We start from the raw sequence: 20967 nt of genomic DNA, 5'->3' as shown, positions 1-20967 counted from the left end.
TAACTATTTACTAACTAGTCTACCTAGTTAACCTCTTAAGGACATATGACGGAATTTTTCCGTCATAAAACAATTGAGCAAACAAAGCTGTGTCCTTAAAGGGTTAAAATAAATACAAACGTACCTGTGAAATAAAACCTAAGATAGATACAATATAACTATTAGTTATATTGCAGCTAGCTTAGGTTTTATTTTACAGGTAAGTAGTTTTAAATAGGAATTATTTAGGTAATAATTGTAAGTTTTAGATTTATTTTAATTATCTTTAAGTTAGGGGGTGTTAAGGTTACGTTTAGGGGTTAATAGGTTTATTATAGCGGCGGTGTGGGGGGACAGCAGATTAGGGGTAGTGATGTCGTGAACCTAAAAATTTCGGTTCGCGAACGGCGGACTCAAACTTCCGCTACTGTTCGCAACCGGCGAACCGTCATTGACTTCAATAGGCAGGCGAACTTTAAAACCCACAGGGACTCTTTCTTGCCACAATAGAGATGGAAAAGTTGTTTCAAGGGGACTAACACCTGGACTGTGGCATGCCGGAGGGGGATCCATGGCAAAACTCCCACGGAAAATTACATAGTTGATGCAGAGTCTGGTTTTAAGCCATAAAGGGCCTAAATCACCTAACATTCCTAAATTGCTTGGAATAACATGCTTTAAAACATCACGTATGATGTTGTATCGATCAGGTAGTGTAAGGGTTACGTCTGCTTCACAGAGACAGACCAAACTCCCCGTGTAATGCACCGCAAACAACCGCAAACAGTCCATTTGCACAACCACGAGATAGATAGATTTGATAGATACATAGATTACATAGATCAATAGATGCAATATACATATGATAGATACGAATTACATAGATCAATAGATGCAATATACATTTGATAGATACAAATTACATAGATCAATAAATGCAATATACATTTGATAGATACGAATTACATAGATCAATAGATGCAATATACATTTGATAGATATACGAATTACATAGATCGATAGATGCAATATACATTTGATAGATATGAATTACATAGATCAATAGATGCAATATACATTTGATAGATACGAATTACATAGATCAATAGATGCAATATACATTTGATAGATATACGAATTACATAGATCAATAGATGCAATATATATTTGATAGATACGATTGATAGCTAGATAGATTTGATAGATATATAGATAGATTTGATAGATATATCATTTCCCTGACAGAGAATTACAATAAGACATGCGGTCTGCGACCCATGGTAAGGTTCCCAGAGGCAGTTGCGCCGCCAGGGGACGTGTATATGGCATGGATTTTCGGAACCGGGAGATGGAAAAAGATACTTGCTCGGTCCTCCTGCTTCAAATTTGGGGCACTGCGCATGCAATCTATTGTGCCACCAGATATGAGTGGTGTGTTAAGTAGTACTATTCTTAGCAGTTTAATACCTGTTACTCCCCCTATCGGGGGAGGTGTATATGGCATGGATTTTAGGAACCGGGAGATGGAAAAAGATGCTTGGTCGGTCCTACTACTTCAAATTTGGCCAAAACACAAGTGGCTGTCACAAAACAGTCCGGCCACGAGATGGATAGATTTGATAGATAGAAAAACACAATTTATGCTTACCTGATAAATTTATTTCTCTTGTGGTGTATCCAGTCCACGAATCATCCATTACGTGTGGGATATTCTCATTCCCAACAGGAAGTTGCAAGAGGACACCCACAGCAGAGCTGCTATATAGCTCCTCCCCTAACTGCCATATCCAGTCATTCGACCGAAAACACGCAGAGAAAGGAGAAACCATAGGGTGCAGTGGTGACTGTAGTTTAAATGAAAAAATGACCTGCCTTAAAATGACAGGGCGGGCCGTGGACTGGATACACCACAAGAGAAATAAATTTATCAGGTAAGCATAAATTGTGTTTTCTCTTGTAAGGTGTATCCAGTCCACGGATCATCCATTACTTGTGGGATACCAATACCAAAGCTAAAGTACACGGATGAAGGGAGGGACAAGGCAGGTACTTAAACGAAAGGTACCACTGCCTGTAAAACCTTTCTCCCAAAAATAACTTCCGAAGAAGCAAAAGTGTCAAATTTGTAGAAATTTGAAAAAGTATGAAGCAAAGACCTCGTCGCCTTGCAAATCTATTCAACAGAAGCCTCATTTTTAAAGGCCCAAGTGGAAGCCACAGCTCTAGTAGAACGAGCTCTAATCCTTTCAGGAGGCTGCTGTCCAGCAGTCTCATAGGCTAAGCGGATTATGCTTTTTAGCCAAAAAGAAAGAGGTTGCTGAAGCCTTTTGACCTCTCCTCTGTCCAGAGTAGACAACAAACAAAGCAAATGTTTGACGATATTTTTAGTAGCTTGTAAGTAAAACTTTAAAGCACGAACCACATCTAGATTATGTAATAGACGTTCCTTCTTTGAAGAAGGATTAGGACACAAGGATGGAACAACAATCTCTTGATTGATCTTCTTGTTAGATACCACCTTAGGTAAAACCCCAGGTTTGGTACGCAGGACTACCTTATCCGAATGGAAGATCAGATAAGGAGAATCATATTGTAAAGCAGATAACTCGGAGACTCTACGAACCGAGGAAATAGCTACCAAAAAAGAACTTTCCAAGATAAAAATTTGATATCTATGGAATGAAAAGGTTCAAACGGAACTCCTTGAAGAACCTTAAGAACCAGATTTAAGCTCCATGGTGGAGCAACAGGTTTAAACACAGGCTTGATTCTAACCAAAGCCTGACAAAATGCCTGAACGTCAGTAGAAATCTGTCCTTTTTTTTTTTTTTTTTTTTTAATATTTTTATTGAGGGAAAAATGTTGGCAAACAAGTCAAACAATTGAACAATATACAGTCACCTGCAAAGAGAAACAATAGCAAGGTATCTTATATAGTATACATTATAGGCTGCAAAAACCAAGGTTAATAATATCAATTGTACTATTGAAAGACAAAGTAGGTAGATGCCAATGATAATCGAAACCTTCTCTGCAGAAATATGAGGCCTCACTTGGGCCTCAGACCATGAAAAGAAAAAATAAACATTTGTAGAAGGCTACTTAAAATAGGAGAGATCACTTATGGATCCCTTAACATTCACCTCAGATTTTACATTTTCATGATGTTATAGCTGGTAACTAATAATATAGTAAAACAATTTTTAAGGGGTATGAATAAGATGAAGTTTAAATTGAGTAGGTTTAAGACTGGGAGAGTTGTTAGATTTAAAGCTTTTAACTCAATTTGTAAGTGAAGCTGATCATTTTGATTATGCTAAAAAGAAAAGGGAGGGATAAAGTCAACATTGTAGGAAAATGAAAAGCTGCAAGCATAAAAGTAGTGATGGTTGCGGTACTGTGTCTAATGGGATTTATGATAAAGTATATTATTGTTATTAAGTGCATGGAAATGCTATGTATGAAAATATGCTGTAGAACTGGTAACACCAACATAGTAAAATAATTAAGTAGGAATAAACAGGATACGACATAGGCAAGATAAGTCGTGTAGTTAGATCTCCCAAATTAGGAGGTACATTATTATGGGGAGGGGGGGAGGTGGGCAGTTAGGTGTGGGAAATATGATAGAAGGAACTCTACGCTATTGAAATAATTGGTTAGGGCAAATAACAATAAGGAAGTATGTCTCCGGTTACAATAAGGGCCTAGGGACACCTACTCTGGGCTAGGGCAAACCAAACTTCAAGGGTATGTACTAGAGCAAGGTAAAGGAGACTGTCCGCAATAAAGGGATATAGCAAGCCCCTAGCGGGACAAGCTAAGCTTGATTATATAAATGGATGACTTCCATTTCTGTCAGGACATCCGGTATGGGAAGGGTAGATGAGTCAGTCATATGTAGGAGCTCTGTTTATATGACAATTACCAAAAGTTAATGGTAACATGTGGTTAGAACTAAAATACATCTGTATAGCCACACACTTATAAGAAGCATGCGCCCACTGCTTCGGCCGCTAGCAGGGGAGCTTCCAAATCAAAGGTTGCACCATATTACTGGGAGTGTGTCTGTTACAATAGAGATTTCCCTAGAATTGGAGGGTACATGTAGGGGCTAAGGTCCAGCCTTAGCCAAACAGGCATGGGAATGAAATAAAGATATCACCATGTAATAGTGCTATTTATCCCTCAGAGTGTGTGACTAACATGAAAGGAGTTTGAGAGTGCAGGATGACAAACATACATACACCTACAGTGATCATGTCAAATGTAATAAGAGCTTGCAATCGTTGACTATATATAAATATACAATAAGACCGGATTTATCCTAACAAATAAATCTTTGCATTAAAGGGAACAACTTCTACATGTTTAAAAAGTTATATCTAACATGAAAAGCAGTTAAACAAAGAAGCTGGAACCTCTATGAATTAAAGAAGCAGTAGACAGTTGGTTACCTCGGTAGAATATGTGACATCCTAGGTCATTAATATTTTAAGCAGAAATCTCACACCTAGTTAATTACACCTATGGGAGCATAATCATGGGGAACAACATACAGCCTGATATAAAAACTAGGGCATTGTATAAGCGATAATTAGAAATACACATAAGGACATCTCTCTTTGTAAATAATGCAAAATCAGCTTAGTAATTGTATGCAGAGGTTACTTAAACTAAAACGCAGTGAGGAAACTGCTCATAAGGTACATAAATAGACAGAGAATGTGTGGTTGGTCACATTAATCTGCAGTCATCTGCATGGAGAAAAGTGACAATGTAATTAACAGTGACACACGCACGTAACTGAGTAAAATAGGCTCAACTGACAAACAGGCAAACATATAATAAACTGAGGTGAACCAGTATTTTCCAACTGTCAAGTTGGGCTTATGACATCGATGGGTCTAAAACTCAAAAGTTGACAATAGGAAGTCTCAGAAATAAGAAGTTACAAAATATAAAATGTCCAGCCCGTATCTTAACGTGATAGTTAACACGGCTTGCAATGAAGTACCTATTGTAAAGCGTATCTGGCCTAGCGTAAGAGGTCCACATATTATCGTATGTATAAGTGTTCCCCATAGATGACAGCATAATCCAAAAAACAAGGTCACACATTCAGTCCTCTGGTTCACCGGTAATTATCGCATGCCGTGCCCCATAGCAAGCTTAACAGTAGGATGATCCGGTAAGATGTAAGCATGGCTGACCCAGAGTATGTCTCAGACTATGTTACCTCTGTATAGGACCAGCCGGGAGAGTGTGTTCTAGCCGATACCGGCTTAAAAAGGGGATGGTGGAGATCCCTGCAGCGCAAGTTTCTGGAGCAGTATGTGCTGAGGGGAGATCATCGCCACTGCCGACCCCCAACTCAGATCAGCAGAACACATAGTAGGGCGCTTAGCCTGAATGTTAGCACTCCCGGAGCGATCCCCGCTCGTTGATAGTTGCTGAGGTCGCAGCATAGCCTGTTCCGGGTCTTTAGACTGTTGATCAGCAATCTGTCCCTCGGAAAGGTAGAGGTCTCCAGCCTCCCGTATGTAAGGTGAGATCTCGTTCAGGAGTGTGCTGTTGAGTTGCAGAGGATCACAAGAGCGCGTATCCTCCAATTTGCCGGCAGACTGGGATTTAACATCTGGGTCAGGCAGGTTCACAATAGATTGCATAGATTCAGTGAAGCGGAGTTGATATTGCTTTAGAAGGGCCCCGATGTCCTTCAAGAGGCAGCAAGCCAATGCCATGGTGAGCTTAGAAAGGTTTCTTGTGGGTTATCCTTCACGTGTAGATTAAAGATGGCTGCTCAAGAAAGGCCTCAACTTGTTCCCCCGACAAAACAGTCAGGCCAGCTTAACTCCTCATTGTCCTTCAGATTCCGAATTTCTGAATGATGCTCAGTGAGCAATTAGGCACTTTATGAGTGTTAGATTTGCTGAGTACAAAGGCAATATATGCGTTTTTTGAAAAGTATACAGCAGAGCTGTGGCAACATGCGACCTTTCTTTCTCAGAGTTGGCTCCGCCCCCAGAAATCTGTCCTTTTAAGGAACTAGCTGACAATCCTTTTTCCAAACCATTTTGGAGAAAAGATAATATCCTGGGAATCCTGACCTTACTCCATGAGTAACCCTTGGATTCACACCAATAAAGATATTTACGCCATATCTTATGTTAAATTTTCCTAGTGACAGGCTTTCGTGCCTGTATTAAGGTATCAATGACTGACTCGGAGAAGCCATGCTTTGATAAAATCAAGCGTTCAATCTCCAGGCAGTCCGTCTCAGAGAAATTAGATTTAGATGGTTGAAAGGACCCTGAGGTAGAGGGTCCTGTCTCAGAGGCAGAGTCCATGGTGGAAAGGATGACATGTCCACCAGATCTGCATACCAGGTCCTGCGTGGCCATGCAGGCGCTATCAAAATCACTGATGCACTCTCCTGCTTGATCTTGGCAATCAGTCGAGGGAGCAGAGGAAATGGTGGAAGCTTGGCGTTCTGGCAAGACGCCATGAGATCCAGTTCTGGTTTGTCCCAATGATGAATCAATTGTGCAAACGCCTCCGGATGGAGTTCCCACTCTCCCGGATGAAAAGTCTGACGACTTAGAACATCCGCCTCCCAGTTCTCTACACCTGGGATATGGATAGCTGATAGGTGGCAAGAGTGAATCTCTGCCCAGCGAATTATCTTTGAGACTTCTAACATCGCTAGGGAACTCCTTGTTCCCCCTTGATGGTTGATGTAAGCCACAGTCGTGATGTTGTCTGACTGAAATCTGATGTACCTCAGAGTTGCTAACTGAGGCCAAGCCTGAAGAGCATTGAATATCGCTCTCAGTTCCAGAATATTTATTAGAAGGAGTGTCTCCTCCTGAGTCCACGATCCCTGAGCCTTCAGGGAGTTCCAGACTGCACCCCAACCTAGAAGGCTGGCATCTGTTGTTACAATTGTCCAATCTGGCCTGCGAAATGTCATACCTTTGGACAGATGGACCCGAGATAGCCACCAGAGAAGAGAATCTCTGGTCTCTTGATCCAGATTTAGCAGAGGGGACAAATCTGTGTAATTCCTGTTCCACTGACTGAGCATGCATAGTTGCAGCCGTCTGAGATGTAGGCGTGCAAACGGCACTATGTCCATTGCCGCTACCATTAAGCCGATTACATTCATGCACTGAGCCACCGAAGGGCGCGTAATGGAATGAAGAACACGGCAGGAATTTAGAAGCTTTGACAACCTGGACTCCGTCAGGTAAATTTTCATTTCTACAGAATCTATCAGAGTCCCTAGGAAGGAAACTCTTGTGATTGGGGATAGAGAACTCTTTTCCTTGTTCACTTTCCACCCATGCGATCTCAGAAATGCCAGTACTACGTCCATATGAGACTTGGCAATTTGGAAGTTTGACGCCTGTATCAGGATGTCGTCTAAATAAAGGGCCACTGCTATGCCCCGCGGCCTTAGGACCGCCAGAAGCGACCCCAGAACCTTCATAAAAATTCTTGGGGCTGTAGCTAATCCAAAGGGAAGAGCTACCAACTGGTAATGCCTGTCTAGAAAGGCAAACCTGAGAAACGGATGATGATCTTTGGGTATCGGAATGTGAAGATAAGCATCCTTTAAATCCACTGTAGTCATATATTGACCCTCCTGGATCATAGGTAGGATGGTACGAATAGTTTCCATCTTGAATGATGGAATTCTGAGGAATTTGTTTAAGATCTTTAGATCCAAAATTGGTCTGAAGGTTCCCTCTTTTTTGGGAACCACAAACAGATTTGAGTAAAAACTCTGTCCCTGTTCCTCCTTTGGAACTGGATGGATCACTCCCATAACTAGGAGGTCTCGAACACAGTGTAAGAATGTCTCTCTCTTTATCTGGTTTGCAGATAATTGTGAAAGGTGAAATCTCCCCTTTTTTGGGGGGGGGGAGCTTTGAAGTCCAGAAGATATCTCTGGGGTATAATTTCCAACGCCCAGGGATTCTGGGCATCTCTTGCCCACGCCTGGGCGAAGAGTGAAAGTCTGCCCCCTACAAGATCCGTTACCGGATAGGGGGCCGTTCCTTCATGCTGTCTTAGAGGCAGCAGCAGGCTTTTTGGCCTGATTACCTTTGTTCCAGGTCTGGTTTGGTCTCCAGACCGTCTTGGACTGAGCAAAAGTTCCCTCTTGTTTTGCATTAGAGGAAGTTGATGCCGCACCTGCCTTGAAGTTTCGAAAGGCACAAAATTAGACTGTTTGGCCCTTGATTTGGACCTGTCCTGAGGAAGGGCATAACCTTTTCCTCCAGTGATATCAGCAATAATCTCCTTCAAACCAGGCCCGAATAGGGTCTGCCCCTTGAAGGGAATGTTAAGTAGCTTATATTTTGAAGTCACGTCAGCTGACCATGATTTAAGCCATAGCGCCCTGCGCGATTGTATAGCAAAACTAGAATTCTTAGCCGTTAGTTTAGTCAAATGAACAATGGCATCAGAAACAAATGAACTGGCTAGCTTAAGTGCTCTAAGCTTGTCAAGTATCATTCATCCAATGGAGTCTCTTCCTGTAAAGCCTCTTCCAGAGGCTCAATCCAGAACGCCGCATCAGCAGTGACAGGAGCAATGCATGCAAGGGGCTGTAGGATAAAACCTTATTGAATAAACATTTTTTTTAAGGTAACCTTCTAATTTCTTATCCATTGGATCTAAAAAAGCACAACTGTCCTCGACAGGGATAGTAGTACGCTTTGCTAGAGTAGAAACTGCTCCCTCCACCTTAGGAACTGTCTGCCATAAGTCCCGTGTGGTGGCCTCTGTTGGAAACATTTTTCTAAAAATAGGAGGGGAAGAGAACGTCACACCTGGTCTATCCCATTCCTTATTAATAATTTATGTAAACCTTTTTAGGTATTGGAAAAACATCAGTACACACCGGCACTGCATAGTATTTATCCAGTCTACACAATTTCTCTGGCACTGCAATTGTATCACAGTCATTCAGAGCAGCTAAAACCTCCCTGAGCAACACGCAGAGGTTCTCAAGCTTAAATTTTAAATGTAGAAATATCAGAATCAGGTTGAATCATCTTCCCTGAGTCAGAAATATCACCCACAGACTGAAACTCCCCTTCCTCAGCTTCTGCATATTGTGAGACATTATCAGACATGGTTCTTAAAGCGTATGTATGCTCTGTATTAGGTATAACCCCAGAGCTATCTCGCTTTCCTTTAAATTCAGGTAGTCTGGCTAATACCGCTGACAGTGTATTATCCATGACTGCCTCCATGTCTTGTAAAGTAAACGCTATGGGCACCCTTGATGTACTTGGCGCCATTTGAGCATGAGTCCCTTAAGCGGGAGTCAAAGGGTCTGACACGTGGGGAGAGTTAGTCGGCATAACTTCCCCCTCGTCAGAATCCTCTGGTGATAAATTTTTTAAAGACAAAAAATTATCTTTATTGCTTAAAGTGAAATCAGTACATTTGGTACACATTCTAAGATGGGGTTCCACCATGGCTTTTAAACATAATGAACAAGTAGTTTCCTCTATGTCAGACATGTTTGTACAGACTAGCAATGAGACTAGCAAGCTTGGAAAACACTTTAAATCAAGTTAACAAGCAAATATAAAAAACGTTACTGTGCCTTTAAGAGAAACAAATTTTGTCAAAATTTGAAAAACAGTGAAAAAAGGCAGTAAAACAAACGAAATTTTTACAGTGTATGTAATAAGTTAACAGAGCATTGCACCCACTTGCAAATGGATGATTAACCCCTTAATGCAAAAAACGGATCAAAAAAACTAAATAGACGTTTTTTTAACAGTCACAACAAACTGCCACAGCTGTGCTGTGGTCTTACCTTCCCCATAAACGATTTTGGAAGCCTTTTTAGCCCTTTAGAGATGTCCCATAGTATTCAGGGGACTGCTGAGGGAAGCTGGATGTCTCAGTTTGTAATTTTAACTGCGCAAAAAAGCGCTAAAATAGGCCCCTCCCACTCATACTACAACAGTGGAAAGCCTCAGGAAACTGTTTCTAGTCAAAATTTAAGCCAGCCATGTGGAAAAAAACTAGGCCCCAAAGCTTATATAAAAACGATTAAACATGCCAGCAAACGTTTTATATTGCAAATTTATAAGAGTATATATCTATGATAGTAAGCCTGATACTAGTCGCTATTAAATCACTGTATTTAGGCTTAACTTACATTAATCCGGTATCAGCAGCATTTTCTAGCAATTCCATCCCTAGAAAAACTTATAACTGCACATACCTTATAGCAGGATAACCTGCACGCCATTCTCCCTCTGAAGTTACCTCACTCCTCAGACATATGCGAGAACAGCAGTGGATCTTAGTTACAAGCTGCGAAGATCATAGAAAACTCAGGCAGATTCTTCTTCAAATACTGCCTGAGATAAAATCGTACAACTCCGGTACCATTTAAAAATAACAAACTTTTGATTGAAGAAAGAAAACTAACTATTTTTCACCACTCTCTCTTACTACCTCCATGCGTGTTGAGAGTTGCAAGAGAATGACTGGGTATGGCAGTTAGGGGAGGAGCTATATAGCAGCTCTGTTGTGGGTGTCCTCTTGCAACTTCCTGTTGGGAATGAGAATATCCCACAAGTAATGGATGATCTATGGACTGGATACACCTTACAAGAGAAACATAGATTACATAGATCAATAGATGCAATATACATATGATAGATACGAATTACATAGATCAATAGATGCAATATACATTTGATAGATACAAATTACATAGATCAAAAGATGCAATATACATTTGATAGATATGAATTACATAGATCAAAAGATGCAATATACATTTGATAGATACGAATTGCATAGATCAAAAGATGCAATATACATTTGATAAATGCGAATTACATAGATCAAAAGATGCAATATACATTTGATAGATACAAATTACATAGATCAAAAGATGCAATATACATTTGATAGATACGAATTACATAGATCGATAGATGCAATATACATTTGATAGATACGAATTACATAGATCAAAAGATGCAATATACATTTGATAGATAAGAATTACATAGATCAAAAGATGCAATATACATTTGATAGATACGAATTACATAGATCGATAGATGCAATATACATTTGATAGATACCAATTACATAGATCAATAGATGCAATATACATTTGATAGATACGAGTTACATAGATCAATAGATGCAATATACATTTGATAGATACGAGTTACATAGATCATAGATCATATACAGGGGACGTGTATAAGGCATGGATTTTAGGAACCGGGAGATGGAAAAAGATGCTTGGACACCCAGTATTGGTCATTCTCCTTCAGCCTTTTTATACGAGTCCCCGACCCTCAACATGAACGACAGCATGAAAGACCCCATATGCCATGACTTCCTTTTGCACAATCGAGTACAGGTATGGCATCGATTTTAGGAACCCGGAGATAATTTTTAGGAACCGAGAGATGGAAAAAGATGTTTGGACACCCAGTACAGGTCTTTCTCCTTCAGCCTTTTTATAAGAGGGTCCCCAACCTTCAACAGGCACGACAGCATGAAAGACCCCATATGCCATGACTTCCTTTTGCACAATCGAGTACAGGTATGGCATCGATTTTAGGAACCCGGAGATATTTTTAGGAACCGGGAGATGGAAAAAGATGCTTGGTCGGTCCTCCTACTTCAAATTTGGGGCACTGCGTGTGCAATCTAGTGTGCCACCAGATATGAGTGGTGTGTTAAGTAGTACTATTCTTAGCAGTTTAATCCCTGTTATGTGCCTTTTTTTTGGTTTGGTTTGGGTTTTGAAGCCACAGTGCAGCACCAGAGGCCAGAAAAATTAGGCATGTACACATGCCTGAAAAATTAGGGTTTGTTGCAGCCGCTGCTGTAGCAGCGGCCAGAAAAACTGATGTTTGTTTGACAGTTAGAAAGTGCCCTAAAACATTGCAGCTTGAACCCTAGTTGTTGGTGGATAAGTCACGCAAGTCATCCGGCATTTGAAGATAAAATACAGCAGCATGTGTACCATTTTTAGCCCAAGGCAGCTCATCTCATCAGGCCTTTTTTACTCTAATGTATCGCCCAATGTCAGTCCCTTCGGGATCCATCCCTCATTCATTTTAATAAAGGTGAGATAATCAAGACTTTTTTGACCTAGGCGACTTCTCTTCTCATTGACAATACCTCCTGCTGCACTGAAGGTCCTTTCTGACAGGACACTTGAAGCGGGGCAGGCCAGAAGTTCTAGTGCAAATTGGGATAGCTCAGGCCACAGGTCAAGCCTGCACACCCAGTAGTCAAGGGGTCCATCGCTCCTCAGAGTGTCGAGATCCGCAGTTAATGCGAGGTAGTCTGCTACCTGTTGGTTGAGTCGTTCTCTGAGGCTGGACCCCGAAGGGCTGTGGCGATGCATAGGAGTTAAAAAGGTCCGCATGTCCTCCATCAACAACACGTCTGGAAAGCGTCCTGTCCTTGCCGGCGTGGTCGTGGGAGTATTACTTTCATCTCTTCCCCTGTTAGATTCCCGTTGTGCTGTGACATCGCCCTTATATGCTGTGTAAAGCATACTTTTTAATTTATTTTTGAACTGATCCATCCTTTCCGACTTGCGGGAATTCGGTAACATTTCAGTCACTTTATGCTTATACCCGGGGTCTAGTAGCTTGGACCCCAGTACAGTTCATTCTCCTTCAGCTTTTTTATATAACTGTCCCTCAACAGGCACGACAGCATGAAAGACCCCATTTGCACAAGGTTGGATGCCGAGCAACTCATGTCCCGTTCCTCGTCCTCACTGATCTCACTGAAGGTATCTTCTTCCCCCCAGCCACGTACAACACCACGGGTACCAGATAGGTGACAACGAGCACCCTGGGATGCCTGTTGTGCTTGTTCTTCCTCCTCCTCCTCAAAGCCACATTTCTCCTCTGACTCCTCTTCCTCACAATCCTCTTCCTGCGTTGCCGCTGGTCCAGCAAGCGATGCTGATAAGGCTGTTTCTGGTGGTGATGGAGACCACAACTCTTCCTCTTCACGTTCATCTATGGCCTGATCCAGCACTCTTCGCAGGGCACGCTCCAGGAAGAAAACAAATGGTATGATGTCGCTGATGGTGCCTTCGGTGCGACTGACTAGGTTTGTCACCTCCTCAAAAGGACGCATGAGCCTACAGGCATTGCGCATGAGCGTCCAGTAGCGTGGCAAAAAATCCCCAGCTCCCCAGAGGCTGTCCTAGCACCCCGGTCATACAAATACTTGTTAACAGCTTTTTCTTGTTGGAGCAGGCGGTCGAACATTAGGAGTGTGGAATTCCAACGTGTCGGGCTGTCGCAAATCAAGCGCCTCACTGGCAGGTTGTTTCGCCGCTGGATATCTGACAAGTGCGCCATGGCCATGTAGGAACGCCTGAAATGGCCACACACCTTCCTGGCCTGCTTCAGGACGTCCTGTAAGCCTGGGTACTTATGCACAAAGCGTTGTACAATCAGATTACACACATGTGCCATGCACGGCACATGTGTCAACTTGCCCAATTTCAATGCCGCCACCAAATTACTTCCATTGTCAGAAACAACTTTTCCAATCTCCAGTTGGTGCGGAGTCAGCCACTGATCCACCTGTGCGTTCAGGGCGGACAGGAGTGCTGGTGCAGTGTGACTCTCTGCTTTCAGGCAAGTCAACCCCAAGACGGCGTGACACTGCCGTATCCGGGATGTTGAATAGTACCTGGGGAGCTGGGGGGGTGCCATTAATGTGGAGCAAGACGCAGCAGTAGAAGAGGACTCAGCCGAGGAAGAGGTTATGGAAGAGGATGGAGTAGGAGGAGTAGAGGAGGTAGCAGCAGGCCTGCCTGCAAGTCGTGGCGGTGTAACCAACTCCTCTGCAGAGCCAGGCATTCCATGCTTGTCAGCCGTCAGCAGGTTTACCCAATGCGCAGTGTAGGTGATATACCTGCCCTGACCATGCTTTGCAGACCAGCTATCAGTGGTCAGATGGACCCTTGCCCCAACGCTGTGTGCCAGACATGCCATTACTTCCTTTCGCACAATCGAGTACAGGTTGGGGATTGCCTTTTGTGAAAAGAAATTTCGGCCAGGTACCTTCCACTGCGGTGTCCCAAAAGATACAAATTTTTTGAACGCCTCAGACTCCACCAGCTTGTATGGTAAAAGCTGACGGGCTAAGAGTTCAGACAAGCCAGCTGTCAGACGCCGGGCAAGGGGGTGACTGAGAAATTGGCTTCTTACACTCAAACATGTCCTTGACAGACACCTGACTGTGGGCAGATGACCAGGAACTGCTACGTAAGAGAGACTGAGTGGCGGATGGTTGAGAGGGGGCAAGGAGTACAGCAGTGGTTGACGTGATGAAGATGCTGGACCAGGAGGAGGATGGCAGCTTTGAGTTTGTGTGCTGCTTCTACTCATGTGTTCATCCCATCGGCGTTTGTGATGTGAGACCATGTGCCTTCGCAAAGCAGTTGTACCTAGGTGGGTGTTGGACTTCCCACGACTCAGTTTCTTTTGGCACAGGTTGCAAATGGCATCGCTGTTGTCAGAGGCAGACACACAAAAAAAATGCCACACTGCTGAGCTCTGCGATGACGGCATTCTGGTGGTGACAACAGCATGCGTTGATTGGCGTGCTGTCTGGCTGACCCCGGGTGCCGAGGCATGCTGTCTGACTGTGCCACTAGCTCCTTGTGACGACCTCCCCCTGCTTCCAACTCGTCTCCTCCTCCTCCTCCTCCTCTCTGTCTCCCCATCTGAACTTTCCCCCTCTTCTTCTTCTCTTCTAGCGGGCACCCACGTGACATCCATGGACGCATCATCATCAACCGCTTCACTTGTATCTGACAAATCAACAAAGGAAGCAGCAGCGGGTACAACATCACCATCATCATTACACCGTACGTCCATGTCTGTAATGCTGCCTGACTGAGACATATCACTGTTATCTACATCCTCTGTCAATGATGGTTGCGCATCACTCATTTCTTCCAACTGATGTGTCAATAACTCCTCTGACAGATCAAGTGAAGCGGCTGTGGTGCTAATGTTGGTGGTGGCGGCAGGCGGGCGAGTGGCACTGGTCACTTGAGAGGTGCCCAAAGCTAAGCTGGAGGTGGATGGTGCGTCAAGGTTAGGAGCGGAAGCTGTAGAAGATTGGGTGTCCTGTGTTAGCCATTCAACTAGGTCCTCCTCAGAACTTTTCGCGTTCATGGCACGTGGCCTCTGAACACTGTGCATTATTGTAGGGTCAAAGGGAATCACAGAACCACAACGGCACCTGCGGGGTGGCCTGCTTCTGCCTGTCATTTCTTTTTTTTTAAATGTAGACTTACACTACTATTAAACAAAATATGAGTGGTGGCACTGGGCAAGTGGGCACAGTATACGCTGTGAGCCTGACACAAAAAAGCAAACTGATGTTTCACAGTCCAAAAAGTTTTTTTTTAAATATTTACACTACTGTTACAACAAATATGAGTGGTGGCACTAATTGGCAAGTGGGCCTGGCACACACGCTGGCAGGCAGGCAACTTCAATTAGATTACACTAGCTGAATGATGTTTCACAGTCAAAAAAGTTTTTTTAAAAATATTTACAATACTGTTATAACAAATATGATTGGTGGCACTAGTTGGCAAGTGGGCCTGGCACACACGCTGGCAGGCAGGCAACTGCAATTCGATTGCACTAGCAGACTGATGTTTCACAGTCAAAAGTTTTTTTAAAAAATATTTACACTACTGTTACAACAAATATGAGTGGTGCCACTAACTTGGCAAGTGGGCCTGGCACACACGCTGGCAGGCAGGCAGGCAACTTCAATTAGATTACACTAACAGACTGATGTTTCACAGTCAAAAAAGTTTTTTTTTTTTTTTAAATATTTACACTACTGTTATAACAAATATGATTGGTGGCACTAGTTGGAAAGTGGGCCTGGCACACACGCTGGCAGGCAACTGCAATTAAATAACACTAGCAGACTGATGTAAAAGTTTTTTGTTTTTTTTTAAAATGTACACTAATGTTACAACAGATATGAGTGGTGGCACTGAGGATGGAAGTAGGCACAGTATATGCTGGGAGCCTGACACACAGGCTGGCACTAGTGGCAGGCTGACCTGGCAACTAAAATTAAATAACACTAGCAGACTGATGTAAAAGTTTTTTTTTTTTTTAAAGTTACACTAATGTTACAACAGATATGAGTGGTGGCACTGAGGATGGAAGTAGGCACAGTATATGCTGGGAGCCTGACACACAGGCTGGCACTAGTGGCAGGCTGGCCTGGCAACTAAAATTAAATAACACTAGCAGACTGATGTAAGTTTTTGTTGAAAAAAATTACACTAATGTTACAACAGATATGAGTGGTGGCACTGAGGCTGGCAGGGCAACTGAAATTAGATTACACTAGCAGACTGATGTAAAAGTTTTTTTTAAAAAAATTTACACTAATGTTACACCAGATATGAGTGGTTGAAAACAGAGCAATTAGGCACAGTATATGCTGTGGGCCTGACGGAAAATGAAATTAGATTACACTAGCAAACTGATGTAAAAGTTTTTTTTTTTTTAAATTTACTCTAATGTTACACCAGATATGAGTGGTGGCACAGAGCAATTAATCACAGTATATGCTGTGAGCCTGACACACAGGCCTGCTGGAAAATGAAATTAGATTACACTAGCAAACTGATGTAAAAAATTTTTTTTTTTAAATTTACACTAATGTTACACCAGATATGGGTGGTGGCAGTGAGCAAGTAGGCACAGTATATGCTGTGAGCCTCACACACAGGCTGACAGGCAGGCAAATGCAATCAGATTACAAAAAAAAACGACTGAAGTTCTAGCCCTAAAAAGGGCTTTTTGGGCTGAAGTTCTAGCCCTAAAAAGGGCTTTTTGGGGTGCTGTCCTTACAGCAGAGATCAGATGAGTCCTTCAGGACTGTAGTGGACACTGAATACACTAGCCTAGCTATCAATTTCCCTATAAAATCACCAGCACTATCCCTCCTCTCACTAAGAATGCAGGCTCATAATGAATCTAAAATGGCTGCTGCCCAGGAGCTGGGAGGGTCTGGGAGGGAGTGTCTGCTGCTGATTGGCTGAAATGTGTCTGCAGACTGTGAGATACAGGATCAAAGTTTACTCAATGATGACGAATAGGGGGCAGATCGAACATTGCATATGTTCGCCCGCCGCGGCGAACAAGCTAAGATCGCCGGGAACTGTTCGCGACATCACTAATTAGGGGTTAATAATTGTATTATAGTATTTGCGATGCGGGAGGGCCTCGGTTTAGGGGTTAATAGGTAGTTTATGGGTGTTAGTGCACTTTTTAACACTTTAGTTATGAGATTTATGCTACAGCTTTGTAGCGTAAAACTCATAACTCCTGACTTTAGTTGGCGGTACAGATCTGGTCATTTTAGGCTGTACCACTCACTTTTTGGCCTCACAGCAAAACTTGTAATACCGGCACTATGGAAGTCCCATTGAAAAAGAAAATTTATGCTTACCTGATAAATTTCTTTCTTTCTTGACACGATTCCACGGATCATCTAATTAGGGACATAAGGGAAGCAATGTCTGGCAACGTAACTCCAGGAGTGATAGAGGAAGCGCAGGGCACTGCATGTGTGGGAGGTAAAATTTAGGACGCTTGAGAAAGCTGCGGCATATATTGAACATTGTCATTAGACTCTGGAACAGCATCCGCCTTAGAAAATGTTGGCTCAGAAAAAAGTTTCTCAATAAGATAAAGTTCTCTCAATACATGAGGAACAGAAAGAGATTGGTGGTTACACATTGGCATCAAAACATAAAGAACAATTGACATTTTGCAAAGCCTCTTGGTCCATTTTGACTCACAATGGATCAAGATAGCAAATAAAAAAACTTTATTAAAATTTAACAAAAAAAGTGGTTGCTGCCTCCCATAGCTCCGCCCCTCACTGGTGCCTTAAAGAAAGTAATCTCACGGGCGGCATATTGTTTCTAAAAAATAACACCGCCGGGAGCCGAGAAACCACCTAAACCCCAGAGCTAACTAAGCCCCAGTGCCTGCATCCAGCTATCTGCATATTGTCTCCCCTATAGGAGAATTTATGCCGTTATAATAAAGATTAATTTCTGCAGATAAGGGCACAGTAAGGCTATATACATGTTTTAAATTATATTAATATAATGTCCGTTAGGATTGGTATTGTGTTAAAGTCCTTTTTAGACACTATCTTGTACAATCCCTTATTTATACTTTCACTCTGGGAATAAAAGCATTTTCTAGTAGTCCAATGGGAGTGTGACAATGGGACATGAGTGTTGAGTCACAATTCTTGCCTCTTTAGAGATATCCGTCCCAATCCGTAGCCTCAGCTTACTGGGGGCATAGAATATATGTGTTCCGTGCACATGTATAATATACAACACTTCTGCCAACAATGATTTATAAGTCCCAGATAGGCCCCCTCTTAAGGTTGGTGTCTGTATGTATTATACCTCTATGGGTCTCGAGACATACCTCTTAGGACCTCCGGAGGAACTTCTAAGCGGATTACATCTGGTGCGGCACAGCTATTTCATCTAGGACTTCTCTGCACTTGTATGTTCACCGGTATCCGCGTCTTTGCTCTGTTTACAAATCCAAAGACTTCCGAGTTTCGATATCCTCCCGGCCAGTGTCGATGACGTCCTCCCAGGGGTGTGTCTGCAGACCAATCCTGTTGCAGCAGTTATTGAACAGACTGAGCGTGGTAAAGCCGGTATCATAAGCATTAGTTCAGGAAAAGAAGGGAGATACCATCGCTCTTAATAAAAATCAGACTTAATTCCAAAAAAGGATTTAAAAAAAGATAGTGAACAGCAAGCACTGAAAATCTTAGTAGTGTGAGGACCGTAGCAAACAGGCTTACACATTACGGCAGGGTGCCGTAATCATAGCCTACGCTCCTCACACTACTAAGATTTTCAGTGCTTGCTGTTCATTATCATTTTATAACTTTTTTGGAATAAAAAAAGTCTTTGATTTTTATTAAGAGCGATGGTATCTCCCTTCTTTTCCTGTACTAATGTTATAATAAAGAGCCCAAAATCTTTGAGACCTTTATGTATTGTCCCATCGTTGATAAAGTGCCCAAATTTTTTCTAAGTCTTTTCCTTTCATTACCCCAGGAAAAAAAATCAAAGTCAGCACTTACCACCTCAATCTGCCAGACAGCTCACTAGGTTTGATAGGTTTTCTCCCTCACATGGGCCTGGGGAAAAAAGGATAAAGACTGAGTAATTTTACTCAGGCTTCCAGAGTTAGGGCAGTATCAGTATATGGGAGGCGCAGTGAGAATTATGTTTCACAAGTTCCCATTGCTCTAAAGTCACCAATGTTCTACTGAAGAGACTGATGTGGACTACAGCTACACCCTAGGACAAAGCAGCACAATCCTGCACTACTTAAAACAATAAAATCTTGCTTGAAGAATCTTTTTCTAACACCTAACTTTACCACTTCCTTGCTCTAACATAGGCAAAGAGAATGACTGGGGTGGGAGATGGTATTTAACAGGTTTGCTGTGGTGCTCTTTGCCGCCTCCTGCTGGGCAGGAGTGATATATCCCAATAGTAATTAGATGATCTGTGGACTCATCGTGCCATTAGAAAGAAGAGGACTTTTCTTAAAGTGAAGGTACATTTTGATGAATTAGTGCCCGGTTTTTAATAAACCTATTAAAAACAAGGGCACTTTAAGTAATCAAAACTGACATTTCACTGTTTTCTTCAAAAACGTACCTTTTAATCCTGTATGCTGCTCCAGCAATTCCCCCAGCCGTCAGAAGCCTCTGCTGACGTCAGAAATGACAAATCAGGGTTCCTCCAATCACAGCTTTCCCCCCGGGGGAATCTTGGCCTGATGCAACGCTGTGATTGGAGGAAGCTGGATTCGTCACTTTGGACCTGAAAAGATGGCTTGCGACGGGCGGAGGAAGTGCTGGAGCGGCTGCCAGGATTAAAAGGTAAGTTTTGGGAAAAAAACAGTGAAATGTCAATTTTGATGAATTAAAGTGCCTTTGTTTTTAATAGGTTTATTAAAAACCGGGCAGTAATTAATCAAAATGGACTTTCACTTTAAAGTGCGGTACTGACCTTGCGTGACGACCAAAAAATGTGTGCGGTGCAGCTATTCTGACAAAACTTGTAACAGCAGTGTAGCTGTAAGTTTCTCATAAATTTTAAAGAAAAAAAAAAACTTAAAACATTAGCAGAAGAATCAAACTGAAACAGCTGCCTGAAGAACTTTTCTACCAAAGACTGCTTCAGAAGAAGCAAATACATCAAAATGGTAAAATTTAGTAAATGTATGCAAAGAAGACCAAGTTGCTGCTTTGCAAATCTGATCAACCGAAGCTTCATTCTTAAAAGCCCAAAAAGTAGAGACTGATCTAGTAGAATGAGCTGTGATCCTATGAGGTGGGGACTGTCCTGCCTCCAAATAAGCCTTATGAATCAAAAAGCTTCAACCAAGATGCCAAAGAAATGTAAGAAGCATTATGACCTTTCCTAGAGTCAGAGAAGACAACAAATAGACTAGAAGTCTTCCTGAAATCTTTAGTAGCTTCAACATAATATTTCAAAGCTCTTACAACATCCAAAGAATGCAAAGATCTTTCAAGAGTATTCTTGGGATTTGGACACAAGGAAGGAACAACAATTTCCCTACTAATGTTGTTATAATTCACAACCTTAAGAAGAAATGTAAACAAAGTCTGAAAAACAGCCTTATCCTGATGGAAAATCAGAAAAGGAGACTCACAAGAGAGAGCAGACAAATCAGAAACTCTTCTAGCTGAAGAGATAGCCAAAAGAAACACTTTCCAAGAAAGTAGTTTAATATCCAAAGAATGCATAGGCTGAAAAAGGAGGAGCCTGCAACATCTTCAAAACCAAATTAAGATTCCAAGGAGGAGAGATTGATT

Source organism: Bombina bombina, chromosome 1 (genome assembly GCF_027579735.1).
Source record: "Bombina bombina isolate aBomBom1 chromosome 1, aBomBom1.pri, whole genome shotgun sequence".
Lineage (NCBI taxonomy): Eukaryota > Metazoa > Chordata > Amphibia > Anura > Bombinatoridae > Bombina > Bombina bombina.
Note: the sequence above shows the minus strand (reverse complement) of the source record.